The 19,767-nt window shown below is 45.7% G+C and overlaps 1 protein-coding gene across 2 annotated transcripts in view; it reads right to left on the bottom strand.

Moving 5' to 3' along the window:
• SLC8A1 (solute carrier family 8 member A1) overlaps nt 1–19,544 on the bottom strand; it is a 337,787-nt gene extending 318,243 nt beyond the window's left edge. The window contains exons 1-2 of one of the 2 annotated variants that reach the window (XM_043512216.1): nt 19,395–19,544; nt 7,705–7,843 (exon numbers count right to left, since the gene is read on the bottom strand). The gene's annotated coding sequence lies outside the window, so the exon portion shown is untranslated. The remainder of the gene's footprint in view (nt 1–7,704; nt 7,844–19,394) is intronic. The other variant, XM_043512215.1, reaches the window with a different exon arrangement.
• Nucleotides 19,545–19,767: the final 223 nt, after the last annotated feature.

Here is a 19,767-nt window from a genome sequence, read left to right as displayed (position 1 = left end):
AGGTGATAGATTGACCTTAGCTAGATAGATTAGATGGGAATATTTCAAGTAATAGGAGTGATGGCCAAATTCCCATATATTTTGCAAATCTGCAGCCACGGAATTTGTTACAGAACCCACCTCTTCCCACAGAATTATGCTCCAGTATTTAAGGTTTCTTTCAAAGAAAGGACTTGATAGCCATCACATTGTGAAGGAAACCTTCAACATCTGAATGGAATGTAGTCTTTAGGTGATTTTAACTCTGTTGAAATGGCAGTTCCAAACTGCCTCTTGAGTTGCTTTCCTGGGTGCTTGGTCGTGGCTGATGGAACCCTTGGGAAATTGCAGAGAAATGGCATGTGCTAGCTGCACTAATGAACCACCATGAGGGCCCTGGTACGAGGGTACATCAGAGCTGCTTTTGGTACTTTATCCTGATTGTTATCGTTTGGAAAACCTTTGAGAGGGAAGCAACTGGGCAGGATCTCGTTAGGTCTGGACATGCCTGGAAAATGGGGCGTTGCAGTGGGCTAGGAATTATCCAACTTGATGACTGCCTCCATGCTAGGTATAACTATCCTGGTAAAAATTCACCCCCCTAGCTGTGGAGTTAAAGCAGGTCAGCTTTGGTGTGCAGACAGGTCCCTATAGATGGTTAGGACAAGGAAGGTAAGTGGAAGGGGACGGAAATTAGGGACAAGGTGGGAAGCCAAGATGGTACATGGGGGAAGGATGAAAGTGGTGACTGGGGCCAGAACTTGCAGAGGGCGTTGGAAGACCAAAAGGGAATTCCATGGGGGGAGGTTGGGACAGGACAGGGCTCCCTTCACCACCCCTGCTGATCCTCCCAAACCCCGCACGAGCTCTTCAGCTCCTGGTGAGCCACAGCTGGTTCACTGGGTGGCTGTCCCACGCGAAGGCTCAGTGTAGTACCACCAAGGCTCTTTGTGCAGTCAGGAAAGGCAGGCCAGACCCTGGCACCCACAGAGGCCTGCGTTCTACAAGAGGAGAAGAGCTCTCAAGACGACTCCCCACCCAACACAGCCTGCTGCGCACTGGGGACCATCGGTGAGCTATGATTTTAACTTACACTCCTGCACCACTCACTGCCTCCTGCCCCCCACCCTCACCTGCCTGGGCCCAGGCTGGAGTCCCAAGGAGTGGAGAAGTTGGCTGAAAGAGCATGAGATTTAAAATATCACAAATCTTGGGGTTCTGTTTCTTTGCATTCTGGGGTTTGTGCCTTCAGGGGTCACATTTGCCAGATTTTCTCTGCAACCATGAGGCCTAGAAACATACTTTTTAAAAAAAGAAAGCTGAGAGACTGATATAATCACCTGACTCCAGGAGCTGGGACTTGAATTAAAACACCAGATACCATGAGGCTAATGGCAAAGTGGTGAGAGCTGGCAAGGCTGCCCCAGAGACTAATGGCTGCTGTCTGTACCTGCCACTCAGGTGCTACCAAAGGCCACATACTACACTTGCTCCTTGTGCTGAATCCCTGATGACATCAGCAGGAGATCAAGGAGGAATTGAAAGGAGTGCATGACCCTTGCTGTTCAGCTGTGGCCCGTGGCCCCTCATTACAAAGATAATTTAGCCTTCTCCACACAGTGTGTTTGCTCCCCCTGAACTAACAGTGATTTAAAAATGAGAAGTGACTGACTTCAGACAGCTGCGTGGAAGAACCCTATTTATATTCCCTGAGACAAGAAGATTGGCTGAATGTCTGTAACACAGATTGCAAGAGAAAACTGCTTAGCCACCAGCATGGGAAATGGCCTCCTGTAATGGGAAATGTTTCTCTAAAGCTAGGTGCTTCTTCAGGCAGAATTCCAGTGCTGTCAAGGTCAAAGTCCGACCCTCTCTCATCCTGATCACCATCAGTTCCTCTCCAGCCTCTCTGACCATCACGCCCCTCTCCAGTCCAGGCAAAACAGACCAGCTTCCTTGCAGATTGCTCTGCCCTTGCCGGCCTCTCCTTCCTGCAGTGCAGATGCTACATCAAGTTCAAGCTTCTGACCTTCTCCTTTCAAGTCCCTCACTGCTCTTTCCCTCCCGACTGTCTGCTCTGGCTTCACCGCTCTGCCTAGCTGCTTCGATCATGTGCCGGCGTCTCACCTAGCCATCCGTGCGTCCCCTTATGCCTGAGACGCCCTCCCTGAGCCATTCTGTCAGGTGGCTCTCCTCCGGCCCTTCACATCTCTCCATGGGGCCCAGATGGAATCAGCCCCTAATGATGCCTGGGGGGCAGAGGCAGATGGGGAGAGTTAATGCTAATTCATAGATCTGAAGGTCAGAAGGGCTCTTGTGATCCTCTAGTCTGACCTCAAGACATGATAATGTTTATGTGCAGATATAAATAGTCCAGATATTGGACTGTCACCTCTTCCCACACTCCTCAGTCATGGTTTGTCTCCCTTAGCTGAGAGCTCTTCAGAGCCTTACTGTATTAGTGCTGTGTCAGGGAAATGGTTTGCTCAGCACCTACCCCGTGGGGTTCAGCCAGGTCCCTGCCCCAGGGCACTGCTGCAATAGAAACATGGGATAGGGATGTGCTGTTTAGCCAGTCCTACAGGCCTTCCACATTCGGAGACGCAGGAGACTGACATGAAAGAGCAACATGGGGACAGACGATAAGCATGAGAGGGAGACTCAGGAAAGCTGGGTGCCTTGATGTCCTAGCTGTAAAATCAGGACAATAACAGCCTATTTCTTCTACCCTTTGCTGTCTTGACTCTTTAGACTGTAAACTGCCTAGGGCAGGGGTTGGCTCTCCCTAGCTGTGCAGGCCTAGAATTCTGTAGGAACCTCTGAGCTATTTCAAAGATTTATGAACCACGAATATTTCTCTTCTCTGTGCTGTGCAATAAAACAAATATGTCATGCATAGCTGGCAAAGCAGTCAATCAGTGACAAGGCAATAAATGCTGCTGAGGTTCTGTGAATGATTATAATTTAAAAATAGAGAAACAAAGAAAAGCAGAGCATGAAGAATACACGGTAGAAGTTTTCTGAGAAATGAAACTGTGTTGTGTACAAGACTGAAGTCAACTTTCAACTTCTGCTTTCCTTCACATGCATGTGAATTCTCTTTCTTGAGTTTCAGGCTCTCTTATGGCTTTGGGATGATTTCTTTATGGACCTTTGGGTTTTATTTTTCAATGTTTTAAGTCAGCTGAGATAGTCATGTGCCATTTGTTTCAGGGAAAACCCGCAAATAATTTATTAACATCTGCTATTATCTAGTGCATCTCACTGTTGGCTCAAGAGTGTCTGGCAAAACTGTCTACCTCCCCATAGGAGCTACATAAGTGATATAAAAATTTGTCTTAGGACTACAGTGAGTCAGCTGTAGACAGCAGTCTGAGCATGAGAGCAGTTGCTGGTGGGAGCACAGTGTTAGAAGATGTCCTCCATGTTCCTGGATTTATGACCCCTGGTGGGGCACTGGGGATAGGTATGGAACCTGCAACAACTGACTCTATAAGCCTGAGCCTATGCTGTCTGAACTAAAGGCCGAGCACGGGTAGCCTCAGCCAGATCTCTTTGTGACCCAGCTCCCACTAGCGGGGGACAGAGCGCGGCACTGAGTGGGTGGGAGGAGCTGTACAGCCCCCCAGGCATTCAGAAAGAGGGAGTCCAGCCTCAAAATCATTAGGTTACCTTAGAATTCATGTTAAAAAAAAAGAGGGTTTCTGTTTATTCACCCTCTGGCTTTTAAGCCTTTAGGGGTCTCATTTCTGAGCTTTCCTCCGCAGCCACGAGGGACAGAAATGTCCCTTATATTTCAAATGAAAGTTGAGATCCTTACCTACTCCTCTGACTCCAGGAGCTGGGGCTTTAAGGAGCACACCAAAGATTTTGAGACTCATGATGAAGTCGTAGGAACTGGCAACACTCTGCTACATTTCCCTTGCAAACCAAGCCCCCTCTGTGCTTTGCGTTGCATGCAGCGGTTGTTTCCTACTGCAGATTGTGCAAGCTCTCTGCCCTGAGTTTCTGTTCCCCACATGATCTCTTGTTCTTTCCTCCTTGTTGTTTCCAGCTCCTCATGTGGGGGAGCAATTTCCTGCTTATTGTATGTTGGCGGGAGTCAAGCCAGGGATTAGGCTGTCACTGAGTTTCTGTGGGTGCAGTGGAGGGACATGGAGCTGAGCTGAGCAGGGGGCCTGAGCTGGAGGGGGTAGTGCATTCACAGGCTCCCGCTTTGCTGCCTTAGTGCTCCACCACAGCCTGTCTCCCTCCCCCCGCCCCCAGCCTGCTCCCTGCCCCTCTCCCCAACATGTCAAACTGACACCAAGTATAGCTAGAGGTTGGGAGCAGTGCTGTCTGGGGTCAGGGCTGTTGAGGATGAGGCACTGGGTTGGGAGGCATGGAAGAAGCAGAGTTTTACTGGTGGATCCATTGGGCTAGCGTGTGGGGAGTCATATGATTGTATAGGACAAGGGGCTGAGCAAGTCTGATGGGAGCAGGGGCATGAACGTCCCTCCCCCACAAGCCTCTTTTACTCAATCCCCCTCCGCCACATACATTCCATTCACCCACCCAAGCCCTCTCTCAGCTCCAACTCCCACACACCCTTTGGAGCCATTTGGTGCCCACACATTAGCTGGATGTTTCTGCTAAAATGATCAGCAGTGAGATTGTGACACCTCACTTGCCATCTGTAGGTTCCAGAGTTGACAGCCAGGCCGAAATGAATGAGGCACTTCCCATCTTGCTGCACTGCAAACCTGTGTGGACAGCACGGCAGCAGGCACAGTGAAAGCTTTGGTCCTAGAGCAACCAAGGCAGCGTGGCCTAGTGGATAGCAAACCAGATTAGGACTGCATTCTAGTTCTGGCTCTGCCACTGACCTGCTGGTTAAACTTGGGCAATATACTTGGGCCTCTCTGTGCCTCAGTTTCCCCAGCTATAAATGGCGATAATGATCCTGACTTCCTTTGTCAAATACTTTGAGATCTATGGCTGAGGAGAGCTACATGTTGCTATTATATTTGATGGTGAGGATCTTGGTCCAATGCTCATTGTGCTGTAGCTGGATAGACACTGTTGTGACTAACAGGGTCAGTTAAAAGAAAGCATGTTAGTAAGCTGAAGAAATAGCCCCTGCTGTAGGTCTGGGCCAAGAACTCAGCTCAGAAGAGTGGGGAGAGTAGTGGGAGCTTGGCAGTGGAGAAAGGTCAGTGCATGGGGGAAGGAGAAAATGTCTAGCTACAAGTTGAAGCAGGGTTTGGAACCTAACTGAGGATTGTCGGGAGCGTTAGCTGTCTTCAAATGGACTTCACAGCTCTCTCATTTCGGGGTTGTTTGACATGCCTGGCAAATTTCATCAGTGAATAATTCTTCAGCCTGTGGATCCTTCATGAACAAGCCTTTGGGAGCGTTTGGGGCAGATCCTCAGCTGCTGTCAATTGCCATTGCTCCATTTTTAGTTCACTGGAATGCTGATGGAAAGCAAACATCTTGCAAATGCTCACAGGAATTTGTGCTAGGATGTGGTTTTATGCCAGAAATGTTTGTCAGGCCAACTTGACATCTTCCATTTCCCCACTCACCCAGTCAGGGAATAGAAACAACACCATGTGATTCAAGTGACCAATTACAGACTGGGAATAACTAAAATGAACCATAAAGGATATATTCACTGCTACAACTCCTCCTGGCCACTCCTACAATGAATAATGCATGTGCTTAACTTGATTTGGTGCCAGAGGGACTACTCTTGTAGGCAAAGTTTAGCATGCGCTCCAGTCTTCACAGGATTGGGCCAAAATAAGTACATGATGAACAATCTGAAGACTGGAATTTATTCAAACAAGGAAGAATTAATAAAAGTCTGAGTTGGCAGATAAGACATGGGCAAAAAAAAGCAACATTCGGCAAATAAAATTAACTAGAGTCTAATATTGAAAAGGTGAATCAAGATGAACTTAGAAAGTTTGTACTTCCAAAACATCATATTTACTAAGGTCAGAGTCTTAGACCTGTCTTGTTTTGTTGCATTCTTTGAGATCTACAAACCCGCATGTTTAAAGATAACCAACCAGGCTATTTTAAGTTAGGAAGCTTTAAATTAGGTATGTCCTTGTTGACAGGGTCAGATATTTTCCATTGTCATGGAAAAGCACTCCCTAAGTGATCAGGCATTTTTTATTGTCCATAGAACATAAACATTGGAAAAAATGACACAAAGGGAAATAAATGCCTTTTTTCGCCTCGTCACAATTCAGAAACAGGCATATGGATTTTGCTCACACTTTTCAGAAACATTCAACTTAAGATAACAGTGACAGTAATATATGAATTAGTATTTAGGAGTAGCAAAAATTATGGATGCTATTTAGTTTTCCTGGACAACCGCACCCCTTTCTCCACCATATGTGCAATGCAATGGGAACGACATATGGCACTGGATAGGCTTTGATATTTCTCCGTTTTACACATCTGTCTATTGATGTTACTACAGAATTCTTCATTAAAAATTCTAGTGAATTGTAAGAAGTTTTTTTAAAACTCTGTTTTTATGATGGAAGTTCTTGGTTATGACTCCATTGTTAAAGTTGAGTTCTGAAATATGCTTAAAATGGGGCATCAAGTCCTGTTTTTCTTTATAGCTAACTGGCCTTCCAGTCTGAAACAGTGCTGATTTTTATGCCCTCTGAATATTCTATACAATATTTGTTTGATACCGCTTCATAAAAATTTAACAGGAAGTGTTCAAAATTGGGCAGTGTCTGAAATTTGTCCATGGCAGTCTGACATTTTTTGGTCAACTGGTATCTTAAAAAAAAAAAAGCATTTTGTATTTACCCAATGGTAGAGAGAGGAATCTTGAGGTGATCCAGTGCAATAGGTTTTTCGGTGTTTATAAATTAGAATTTAGGGTAACTTTAAGCCATTATTTGTCATAACTGAAAGACTGTGCTCCAGTTGGTAGCTAATGAATAAAACTTGTTGCCTGATAAAATTTCTGTTGTACACATACAATTTTAGAAATCAAAATCAATCAATATTTAGTTGTGCTCTCAGACCTTACCAACAGAGGGCAGGAAATCTTTGTAGCATTCATTCAGCAGCATGTGAATACACCTTTGTAGAGACCACATGTCCATAATAGATTCCAGATTTTTTTAAAAATAACCCTATATTTTAAAGGGATCAAGGTTAAATGTGAGGTCCCCCACTTCTAAGAGCATGGAAATGCAAGTTATGGGACATCTCTTTATCATATCCTAATACCCAAACAGCGTATTTCCACTGCCACTGACTGACTCTGCACTTCCACAAGGAACTTTCTTCTGTCTGACAAAGAAACATCCCATACACCACACACTGCCCTCCCCCACACTATGATATGCAACCTCTGCTACATCGGGGTTGTCATACGTGTCATAAGTGTGCAGTGTAGCAGATGTTTGTCAGGGAAGCATGAGGTTAATATTAAGGTGTTTCATTCCTTTCTGAGGACACTGATTACTGCTGATCTTATAAATTCATTTCAGCCCATGAGGGACAAACTCAAAGAGTGAACACTCCACCTATTTATCGTATGATGTTGGGGGGGGAGAGGGACTTTTTCAAAATCTGGTGGCTAAAGTATTTCTGAACATGGTGAATGTCTCAGGCATTCACTCCCAGAAGATACTGTAGCTCCGTCAAAATGTAGATTAGTATATGAATGCAAGGTATATGAATACTGTGCAGTACTCCAACCTGGTGGTTCAAGGTGCTGAGCCTTTCAGAAAGCTGCAAACGAGAACAACTGGACATAAACTGGATTCTTTGTCTCAGCTTAACGATTGTTAGTTGCTTCCCACGGGCTTTGTGACAGTTCTCACATCTCATACATTTACTGTAGGAAAAAATGTTGATGAAACTATTAGTGTTAGAGGAAAGATGTGAAAAAAATGAAAGACAATGGTGTCATTTCTTTTCTGTTAGTACTTCTAAGAGCTGCATAACTGTCTGTTTAAGATCTTTTACCCAATAATTAACATACCACGAGATCCGACTCCTCTCTCTACCATCTGTTGATCTAGCTACAAAAATTGACTGGGAGCTTATGATAAGGTTTCCTCAGTGATTTGACTTTGCTGCACCATGGGAAAGTACACAAGGAAGATAAATGCTGGAAGTTAAAACTACATTAGCTATTCAAATAGGTCCCAGATTCTCCCCTGTGCCAGAACCTTAATATCACATATGGATTGCTTCTGAAGGCTGTCAGAGATGGCAGCACAGCAAAGTAAACATCATCATTCTGGGAAATAGAAGGAGAGGGAAGCCCTTAGAGCTGGGGCAATCCAGAGTGCCTTTCCTACTCCTGAATCAGGCGTAGTGCCGGGATGATGGGGCGCTTTCAGCACCTTGTTTCGATTAACTAGTGTTCAGCAAGCAGGCTAAACCCAGTAGATTTATACAGCCCAGGTGGTCATCCTGAAAAAATAATTCTCGGGCCCAAATGACTTAACATTTAACATGTTTTAAAGGACCATATGGAACAAGTTACTGTCCAGAGTAAAACAAACACTTGTCGCTTACATCCAGTGTTATTGTTAGAAATATTCCATTGTGTGCATTTCTCAGCAGTGTAAAATGTCTGGCCAAATCATGTTGATTGCTGACTTGAGCTTGGAAGTACAAGGTCTTCACTTTTAGTTTTGCTTGATGCCGAAGAGGTAACATCAGGAATTTCTAATGACATTCTTGCCAAACCATGACACAAAGAGCAAGCTTAGAAGTAGCCTCCGGAGGAAGATATGTCACTGTCTGTTTGTTTAGTTGTTCAGAGGGAAGTGTACATCTCTTGGTATGGCTGGAAGATCAGAACATGGTTATCCTGTCCCAAAGAGATGGTGGCCAACATTGTCAAACCTGGGGGTTGGGTGGCAGGTTCCTGTAACTATATTTAGGCACCTAAATTAAAGCCACCTGTTTTCCAAATGCTCTGGGGCAGCCAGTGGCTCCTGGTGACTTAGTTTGGGGTTGTGTGAGATCAGCACTACTGAAAATTGGGCCCCTTTGATTTAGGAGCCTAAATATGGAATGAAGAACCTAATATTAGGCCCCCAGGCCTGGGCATTTCGGCCCATGTGTGTTTTAGAGGGGAAGTTACAACAACCCGAGTGCCTTTGCTCCTAGGAGCTGTGGTTTGGGCTTTCAGCCTCATTCTGCTGCAGAGAGGCACTGCTGACTCAGGGAGGACAGATACAAGGAAGGCAAAGTCTCTCTGTTGGCTCCTGTCCCTGTGCCTGTAGCAGCACCCTGATGCTTTGAGCTCAGTGGCACCACCTGTGTGTGGACAGCAGCCGCTCCTCTTGACCCTGCTGGTGGCCTGTGCACCAGTGCAGCATGGGAGGCCCAGGGATCTGCAGCATCTTCCACCCATGTGCCCAGCACATGGCTCTTGGCAGGGCACAGAGCACCCCACAGGGGAAAAATGTGGAGCCTGGGGGGAGCAGTGGAGATGGGGAGACCAAAGGAGAAGGGAAGGTGCCAGCGCCAGAGTGGCAGGATGGGTGTGTTCCTAGCACTTTCAAAGCTCTGAGAGTGGCGTGGGGCAGGGAGCCAGTGCCGAGAACCGGGAGTGGGACAGAGGCAGGGCTACCAGCCTGTATGAAGGGAATGCTGCAGGCCGCTCGCAGAGGAGAAATCCCTCAGCACTCATTAACCTGCGGCATGCATCGCCACAAGAGATCGTTGAGAATTTAGGTAGATCAAATCCAGCACGAGGCATAGAGAGAACTGCCAGAGCCACCATTGGTAGATACAAGAAGTAAGGCTATAAACCCAAAGCCAGCCTCTGACTACCAGGGGTCAGGGAGGAGATTCCTTATAATGGGCCCTGGCCCTAGAAAGACTAAGATGGGGGTAGAAAGACCCCTAGAGTAGCTGTGTCATCTCCCTGTTCAAGCAGAACCTGCACAAGGTGAGCGACTTTGTTCCCTACAGTGTTATAAACCCCAAGTGTTAGAATTTCCACCCAATTCCTTTGGGAGATTTCTCTACAGCCTATTTGCATCCTGGTAGCATCTAGGAACCTGTGTCAGGGATCAAGGCCCCATTGTGGTGAGTGCTATCCAGACAAATAACAAAGTGACCCCCATCCACGAGATCTCACAGTCGAGGTGATAGGCAGGACAGGTGGCAGAACCGACCATTTACCCACCAGCGCCAGATGGGACTGAGCTGTAGGTGTCGGGCAGAGGAGGGCTTCAGGGGTGTGTGTGTGTGTGGGGCGGTGTTAAGGAGGATAAAGTGGTGGGTTTACAAACTTTAACCATGAAATTCCTGGTCACCAGAAGATATTTGTTCTCTTCTTCCTTTCATCCAGTTGTTTCGGTCAGTAGTTATAGCTCTATGTCCCCTCCAACATCCCCCCTGTTCCACCTTGGGGTTCATGCCCTACAGGCATTGGCAGACTCCTGCGCACAGCCCGCCCACTCCCTTATGCCTCACTTAGTCGAAACCAAAGTCATTATTAACCGTTTGAATCCTTCCTCACAAATCAGGCCCCCCAGTCCCCAGTTGACTTCGATGCTCTTCCCTAAGCACCCTCCCGTCACCCTGATAATGCAAAGTGAGGGATTCAGCAGAATATTCCAGAGCTTCACACCTCTGATGTCCACAATTTGGGGCAAAGACGAAAGATCTTCAATGGGGTAATCTGGAATGTGCAGAAGGAAAGAGTGAAGGGGGAGAGCAGGAGTGGGAAGAAAAGACCTCAGTAGGGAATAGAGGGGGAAACAGACTGGAAGAGGCAGCCGATGGGGGAGGGAATCTAGGGCCCATGGAGGCCAATATGAGAGTCTGGGGAAACAGAGAAAGGAGAATGACTCCAAGGGCCAGAAGGGAACAACCCTGGAGCCAGGTTTCAGAGTAGCAGCCGTGTTAGTCTGTATTCGCAAAAAGAAAAGGAGTACTTGTGGCACTTTAGAGACTAACAAATTTATTTGAGCATAAGCTCACTTCATCGGATGCATCCGATGAAGTGAGCTGTAGCTCACGAAAGCTTATGCTCAAATAAATTTATTAGTCTCTAAGGTGCCACAAGTCCTCCTTTTCTTTTTACCCTGGAGCCAGCAACTCAGGGAGGGAGATAGGGTGGTGGGAGGGGGTAGGGATCAGGGCGAGAGGGGTGGGGGAGAGATGTGGAGAGGGAGGTGAGAGGGAGGGGAGATGGGAGGGGAGAAAGCCAAGGGAAGAGGGTAGAATAGGAAAGGTGACCAAAGAAAAACAGAAATTAGGGAGAGGAGAAATGCAGCTGGGTGGGAAACAGAGAGCAGGAGAGAAGAGAATGATGGGAAAGAATAGGAAAGGAAAGGCAAACAAACACAGACGTGTACTCACACAGATATACACTGACACACACGTGTATTAACAAACAGAGACATGAACACACACATGTATTCACACACACACAGACGTACATGTGGACACATACAGAGACATACACATGCAGAGAAGCACACACGCAGACATAACCCATACGTGCATGCACACACACTGACACGTGCATAGTCACACAGACACACACTCACACACATACATGTACACTCACACACACACAAAGCTTCAGGGTCTGGAATGTGGCTGTTGCTAATTCTAGCCTGTGGTTTAGGGGGGCCTCCCAGAGCAATTCATTATTTTGTGTCATATTTAATTATTGCCAATCTTTTTGCCATCTTGTTTGGGTAAGGGGCGTGCCAATGACTTCTTCCTCTGGGGCATCACCAGCCCGGCTGCCAGCCCTGACACTTGGTATGATGGGGCCTTGCCCTGCATTCCCGATCCCAGCCTCCTGCACCCAGCTGGACGTGCTGTTACTGTTAATGTGTCAGCTCCGTCTAACAGAGATGTAGGAAAAGCTTCTCTTCTTTCCCCAGTGACCCCTCTAGCTGCTGAGGAGCAGACTGACATCCTCTGCCGGGAGCACTGTCTGGTGCTACTGCAGGAGAAGGATGCTTGCTGGGATGCACGGCCTGGGGCCGGGGTGCCGGTAAGATTGCAAGGGGATGGTTACACATGCGGAGGTCGCTGAGGGTAATTCAACAGGCCCTACGGGGGAGGGATGAGAAACTGGAAGCAATTTAGCTGGCACCATTCCTGCCCCACTTTTGTGTCTCCTTCCAAGAGCCCGCTTTTGCTTTTGCTTATCTGAGAAGAAAGGAACACAAGCCAAGTAAACATTCCAATGACAGTAAGGACAACTTTGTAGAAGAGCAGGAAGCGGTGGAGGATGATGTCACTGGTGAGTGATTTGCTAACTCCAGGAGAAAGCCTTATTTCTGTGGAGCACAGACAACCAGATGCACGTCGCGCGGAAGAAATCTCTGCTGTTTCCGAGAAAAGCGCTGGCTGCGAATGCAAAGGCGCCTGAACAGCTTGAGCAATCTGAAAGCACCATAGTGACTGGAGAGAGAGAGGACCTACTGCACCAGCTTTGATGTCTGCCTGCCAATGTGAGATTGTTCTCTGCAGTGTATTCTCAAGGACTTCAAAATAATCCAAGTGAAGAAGGTCCCACCACCTCCCCTGGGAGACCATTCCAGTCTAAACGGCCTCATTCTTAGGGAAATGTTCCTCATCTAGTCTAAATTTCCTCCCTCTGCTTCTAGTTATACTCCTGTCTCCCAATTCTACTTAGAAGCCAGGGCACCACTGTACAAACTTATAACAAAGAATTTACACTATAAGTAGATTCCTCTCTCTTCTTGGTATTTGTCCCCTTTTACTCCTTAAAGACAGTATTAGTCACCCATAAGCCTTGTGACACACATTTTACTTTTTGAAAATCTTTCTGTATCAGGCATCCTCTCTGGGCCCTTTATCATTTGTGTTGTTCTGAAATTACCTACTTTAACACCTGGTAGTGCCCTGGAAATTCAAACTCTTGAGGCTGAAACAAACTTTATTTAATTAAAACTGAATTTTTTTAAAAAGCATGAGTGACAGTTAATGCTGAATTTGGGGTACAAGGATTCCACCCTTCCCCTTCTGTCAACCCCAACCATAGGGCTCTGCATTGATGGACAGAATTTTGGGGTTACACTTCCCTTCTGAAGTTGTTGATGCAGGATGTTACTCAGCTAGTAGGATCACTCTTCAGGAATGCAAAACTGACCCTGGCCCCAAAGAAGAAAGGACGGTCCAATGGTCAGCCCCTTAGCCTAGTACTGGGAGATGTGAGCTCAATTCTGTGCTCTGCCACAGACTGGCCATGTGACCTTGGGCAAGTCACTTATTCTCTTTATGGCTCAGTTCTCCCTCTATATTATGGGGAGATAGCACTGGCCTACTTCCCAGGAGCGTTATGAGGATAGGTGCATTATAGGTTGTGAGGCACTCAGATTCTACAACAACAGGGGCCTGATAAAGAGCATCGTTCAAAAGGCTGAGCACTCTAAAGTCCAGGATTGTGGATGGGCCAAATCTAGACTCCTGAATGGCAGCCCAGGGAACTGCCCCTGGGCTAAGCCATGTGAGGCTCTTCCAGCTACTCTATCACAGAGCTCCCTGATTCTTTTATAAAAACCTTTGCTCTTTAACCTGTATCAACATGCAGCATTGAGGTGCTTCCACATACTGGTCAGATCACTCCTCAGTGCACTAGAGTAGGAATTCATGGCCAGGCTCTCTGCAGAATTTCGAAAGTGACTAGTGATTTATACTAGCTGAGAATCATAGAACTGTAGGGCCCTCAAAAGCTCATCAACTCCAGATCCCTGTGCAGATGCAGGACCAAGTAAACCTAGACCCTCCCTGACAGGCATTTGTCCAACCGGTTCTTAAATACCTGCAGTGAGGGGGATTCCACAGCCTCCCCTGGAGCCTGTTCCTGTCCCAGAGCTTAACTACGCTGACAGTTAGAAAGGTTTTCCTAATATCCAACCTAAACCTCCCTTGGTGCAGGTCTGGCCTTCTGCGGTAGTAATTTATACTATAGCACAGTACATGTTTCACCTTGATTAATCAGTCTATCAGCCCTCACAGAGAGAGCACCAATCATTCATGTTGTCATCCTTCATTCATCCTTCAGCCACCGGCTGGCCAGGGGCACCAGACACCCAATCAGCATAGTGCACTGCAGCCTAGAACCCCTGAGCAATCCACCAACCTCCATCTCCCAAGTAGCTGGGATTACAGGTACGTGCCTCTACACCCAGTGGTACCCTCAGTTAAAGGGAAAAACTTAAATATATTCTCTAAAGTGTGAAAAGTCTGCTCTGTTCTATGTGATCCAAACTATAATAGGGGACTACACAGATGATGGTACATTTTCTCTAAAACAAATAAACATCAGGTACTTTACTTTTATTTAAAAAAGGCCACCATGACAGCCATACATGCTCAGCACACATTGGGAATTTACTTGGCACTAAACTGAACAGACGGCAAACAGCTCATACTGTCATCTATGCATTGCATCTCTTTTGGAATGCCAAGTGCCTCATTTACATATAGATGTTACACATTGCAAATCTGAGCTCTCCTACTTTGTAAATCTTTTGGGAAAACTGGCTGTGTTTAATTAAATAGTTCCAACCCCCTCCTCTCATCTCCCCAGCTTTTAGGACAGTTGCACTTTAGCTAATGTTAAGACAATTCACTATAGTTAGTTGAAAAGGGCTGCCTAGCTCATTTGTGCAGGAGACAGCACTTTCTTGAAGGCTGTGGAACCAACTTCCCCAAGAACTAAGCACCATCACTAACCTCACCCCCTTCTGTTCCATGTGCCAGGAGCATTTCTTTACCTCTGCCTCTAACATAAACACAGAGCAGCATGGACATTAAATAAAATCCCCTAACCTTCCACCTTCCATCCTTCTTCCTGGGGAAAGGAAAAATGCACCACATGTGATGGGTGTTCATCATATTGCTTACTGCATGTTTGGAAGGTGCTCAGATAATGAAGGGGGCAATATAAGAACCTACATAGAACAGGAAAAAATCCAAAACCTGGAAGGAGCATGTACAAAGATCTCAGCTGAGGAATGGATTTGCCCATAGATATGTATCTGAATCTGTGCAAACTAGTCTCTGGATTTTGAAAGGAAAAAGAGAACATTTTCAAACTGTTCATCCAGGATTTAGGCTATACATATTGTATTCATCCAAAGGGGAAGGGGAAGAATTGAGGTTGCTTTAAACCAACCTTGGTTTGTCAAATTCTCTTGCAATGGTTTCCCACTGCTGTGTGTTTGTTTAAAGGATGCAGTCACCTAGGCTGCCATGATGTCATCATGCTCAGGCTAGTTCTGTGGCCTGTGTTATGGAGGAGGTCAGATTAGAGAGTCACAATGGTCCCTTCTGCCCCTGGAAGCTATGAATCATGTATCTCCCCCGCTTCCACAAGAGACTGTGCATGAGCAAAGGGACCAGCTCCATATGGCTAATGTAAGCACATCTTCACATGTATAAACAATGGGTGAGATTTTCATAAGAGCCTCAGTGATTTAGGTGCACAAGTCCCATTGAGAGCACTACTAACTCACATAGGCACGTTGGAAAATCCCACTGGACCCAGCTGAGCTGAGGTGTTCCAGCCATGCTGGTCAAGATTTTCAAGAGAGACAAATGATACTTGGTGCTCCATTTACGTGGGGCCTGACTGTCAGAGTGCTGAGCCCCCACCTGTGAAAATCAGGTCCACTCCCGCCCCCGCTGATGGGGTTAAGGTGGCTGGATGGGCCAATTAACCACATAGGCTGCACCTGGAGGGGAGCCAGGGCTCAATAATATTTAATTAAGGGTGAAGCTCACCTGGGCAGGCACAGGTGGAGCTTCTATAAAGCTAAGGGGCTGAGAACAATGGGGGGAAGTAGTCTGCAGCTATGTCCTGAGAGGAGGGAGGCGTGCTGGACGTTCCCGGGTCTGGAAGGAGCCCTGGGGAGTGGAGGAAACTCTGACATGCCAGCAGATGGAAGGAGGGAGTTGGACAGAGCCTAGGTCGGTAGTAACCAGGTCTGGGAGTAAATAGAGCCCAGTTGTGGAGCACAGGGTACCTGGGCTGGAATCCAGAGAAGAGGGCAGGCCTGGGTGCCTCTGCTGGCCGCCGGGGAAATGGCACAGTTTGGATGTAGGGCTGCATGGACCGGTGGAGGGACAGCTTGTCCTGAGAGACATTGATAGAGAGCCAAGCCACAGAGTGAGCAGTCGAGTCACAAAGAAGATGAGGACCCTGGAGGGTGAGACTGAGACAACGGGCTGGGCAATCCGCAAGGGGTATCTGACCAGCAATGACCTAATCTCCGGATGAGGCATGCACCAATGGAGAGTAGTGAACCCTGCTACCCTTTAAGGCATCTCAGCCAAACCCTGCAGCACCCAAAGTCACGGTCAGATCCTGGCCACTAGGCATTAGCTGACTTCTTTGTTGCTGTTTCTATTATGTTAAGATCTGGCACTGCTAGCAGAGCTCTTGGCTGCTTTCTGCCAGTCCTGTGCATACACACTAGGAGGAGACAGTCCCTGCTCCAGAGAGCTGACAAATTCGACAGGAGGGTGGTAGGAAAGAGACCAAGAGGGGCAAGTGATTTGCCCAAGGTCACTCAGCAGGTCAGTGTCAGAGCCAAGTTCTCCCGACTCCAGTCTGGTGTTCTATCCACTAGGCTGTACTGCCCTCATGGTGCACTTAACTAGCACTTACTGGCACAGGCAGCCTTCCCAAGTCACCCTCAAGAGCACCACTGGCATCTGTGAAACTGTTTGTGTGCCATTTCATGTCCTCCTGCTATGGACCCACTGAAAGGCTGTGCAGTGAAAGCATGCTAAACTCTGGCTGAAGCTGAGCAAAGCTGCTGTTGTTGAAACCCATTTGTGGGTTTTTCCACCTATCTTGATTTCTGTGTGGTTCTCCCCTGGAGCAGGATTTGAACCAACTGTAGCAAAGGTGAGCTTAGAATTAAACCGGGGATTGTAATTGCACTCTCTGCCCAGGGGCTTTTGAGCCTGCCCGGGGCTTACAAGGGACTGACAAAGGCTTACAGAGGCTTCTTTGCCTTCTGTGTAATGTGTCTTGCAGGCATGAGGTTCATTACAACACCATGGTGAAGCCCAACACTCAACTGCAAACACGGTGTGACTGTCCATCTAGCTCAGAAGTCATGGGCTTGCTGCAAAAACCAGTGGCCTGTGCTATGCGGGTAGTGGGACTCGGTGCTCACAGCAATCCTTTCAGCCCCAGAAATCTATGGAAGAGAATAGTTTTGCTCAGCGTTTCAACAAAAAAATTCTCAGGATCACAAATTATTTTGTGCAAATCTCTGCTGATTCAATTTCACTTTTCAGAGCCAATGCAAGTGGAGTCTGGCATGAGTTTGGGTTACCAACTAGACGTTTGAGACCTTTAGTCTCATAATTTAGCAGGATCACAGATGCATCTTCATTTTCACCTCTATCTGTGTCTTTATCTATAGTGATAAAAAAAACTTCACTGTGGAACAGTTAAGATTGCTACTAGACACAAAACAAGGAGATGAAAAATTAAGCCACCGAATAGTACCTATGTAGTGCTCCTTTCCCAAGTACACCCCTTTCCAAACAATTTCCTCCCAGTGCTTAGTTGTGGATCTTTAATGTAGTGCTTTGTTGTGTTGCAATGGGGCAGTTTGCTAAAGGGAGCAATAGAAGAGTCCTATCCCTAGAGGATCAGGGAAAGCTGCAGCCACTGAGGAAAAGGATTTTATCCATCAGCAGCTGTACATAAAACCTTCTCTTAAAGGATAAAATGTGGCAGAAAAGTGTAGGTACTGACTGAAATTGTTTTAAGTGTACAATGGAGAATAAACATCCAATTTCGGTGAGTAATAGCTAAAAATGATCCTCAATCCAAATACACTTTTTTTTAAATTACCCATTGCTTTAAATCTCATCAAAATTAATCTCTCCACCAACTCTTCTGTAGATGTTTTTTAAAAAAAAATCAGTGAACAAAAGTGTTGGACTGCCACGGTCACATTTCATCCACAGCCCAATTTCAAACACTTCCTATTAAACATGTGAAAAGAAACCAAAAAAAGCACAGAACATTCAGAAGGAATTTCAGACTATGTAAAAAATTTCACATTGAAAGGTCAGTGAGATGTAGTGAAACAGGAATGTATGCCCCATATTAAGCCCTTTTCAGAACACAGTCTTAACTATGGTGTCAAACAAATGTATCCATTTTATATATATATATATATATATATATAATTAGTACAAGTTAGGATGATTAAATAAATTCAAGGAAAAATAATAGTTCTGTTTGTGAACAAAATATTCAAGACATTAGGGTGTAATCATCAATATTTCCCCTTATCTCTTAGTGCAACCTTGGGAATATATTGTTCTCAGTAATGTTCATGTTGTTTTTCAGTTCCTGCCATATCATTTTACTTAAGATGACTTATTGTTTTTCCAATCTATTAGCCTCCTGAAAAATGAAAACTCTTCTTTACTTATTTGCAGCAGGAATCTGAATACCTCATTATAAACACCTAAACTGATCCAGAAACCCTGTTTTGTAGCCTTGTGACAATAAAATGATTTAATCATAGGATGCAAAATAAACAAGATTTTAGACTAAGGATGCAAAACCCTTTATACATCCAGTTTAATCAAATGCTTTCTCTCTATAGAACACATTAATTTATGACAAAGATGCATATCTGCTTTTTGGCAATGCACAGGCTAGTCTACTAACGTAATTTAATGTTAAATAGATATTGGTTTGAAGGAAAACTATTTCTACAGAGCTTTATGCTCCTGAAATATTCACTACAAGAGAGGTTGACACAGCAATAGATCCAGCTGTTTTTTTGGGGGGAGTTGGGGGGGGCGGTTGACTTTCATGGTTAAAGCCATATGAAAATCTTTGCACAGGATGTAATCAACCTCATATTTACAGAGAAACATTGAGAAATTGCCTTCAAGTGCCAAGAAATACAAGTCATTTACAAATCAGCTCTTCTTAATGTCCACTCAGTTCAACCCACATCATTAAATGAGATGCATTTCTCAAAATGAAAGTAGGACATTCAAAAGCACAGGGAAAAACACACACACTATTTTTATGTATTTGATACATAGACACAGAAAAGAGGCAGACACTCAGAAATAGCAGCACACTCTCAAGGCCCTGTCATGCTGAAGGTTTAACATCAGTCAATTCATAAAGCCCAAATAGCAGACGATCAGTGATAAAATGCTAATTTTGCAACATTTTTCTTTCGGTCAGTCAAAGTTTCTGTTTCTCTAGCTGTAATCCTGTTCAACTCTGTGCCTCTCCTTCAGAGATCCCAACCCAAATCTCTCTTCAGACACCCCATAGCTCCAGGTGCACAGCTTTCCTTAGGAGATCAAGGAAACCCAATGTCTAAGTTATATATTCAGAGAAAACACTTGCATTGCTTTTCACTTACCGCTGTCAAGTCTCAGTAGCTATGTGTAAGCACCTCGTACAATAGCTTCTCTAAATTTACCCGAAAGAAAGGAGCTTGTCCTTTAAGTGTCTCTAAACATGGTTTGCATAGCTGGATCTCCGCTTATCTGTGCTTTTCTGCTTTTGCTTCCATACATGGATCTGTTCCCAACAGTAACTCCAAGCTGTCGAAAAGAAGCTATCTGGCAGCTTTCAGCTTCATCCAATACAAATCATGATGATAAAAAAAAAAATCTTTTCTGCCTGTTATTTTTACACCCCCGACCCCCTGCCACAATGTCTTTTTCAAATTAACTTGAAGATTACATATTTCCTTTTCAGTGCATGCTGAACAAATCATTGCAGACTAGTAT

Source organism: Dermochelys coriacea, chromosome 3, assembly GCF_009764565.3.
Source record: "Dermochelys coriacea isolate rDerCor1 chromosome 3, rDerCor1.pri.v4, whole genome shotgun sequence".
Lineage (NCBI taxonomy): Eukaryota > Metazoa > Chordata > Testudines > Dermochelyidae > Dermochelys > Dermochelys coriacea.
Note: the sequence above shows the minus strand (reverse complement) of the source record. Positions and strands in the feature narration are given on the sequence as shown.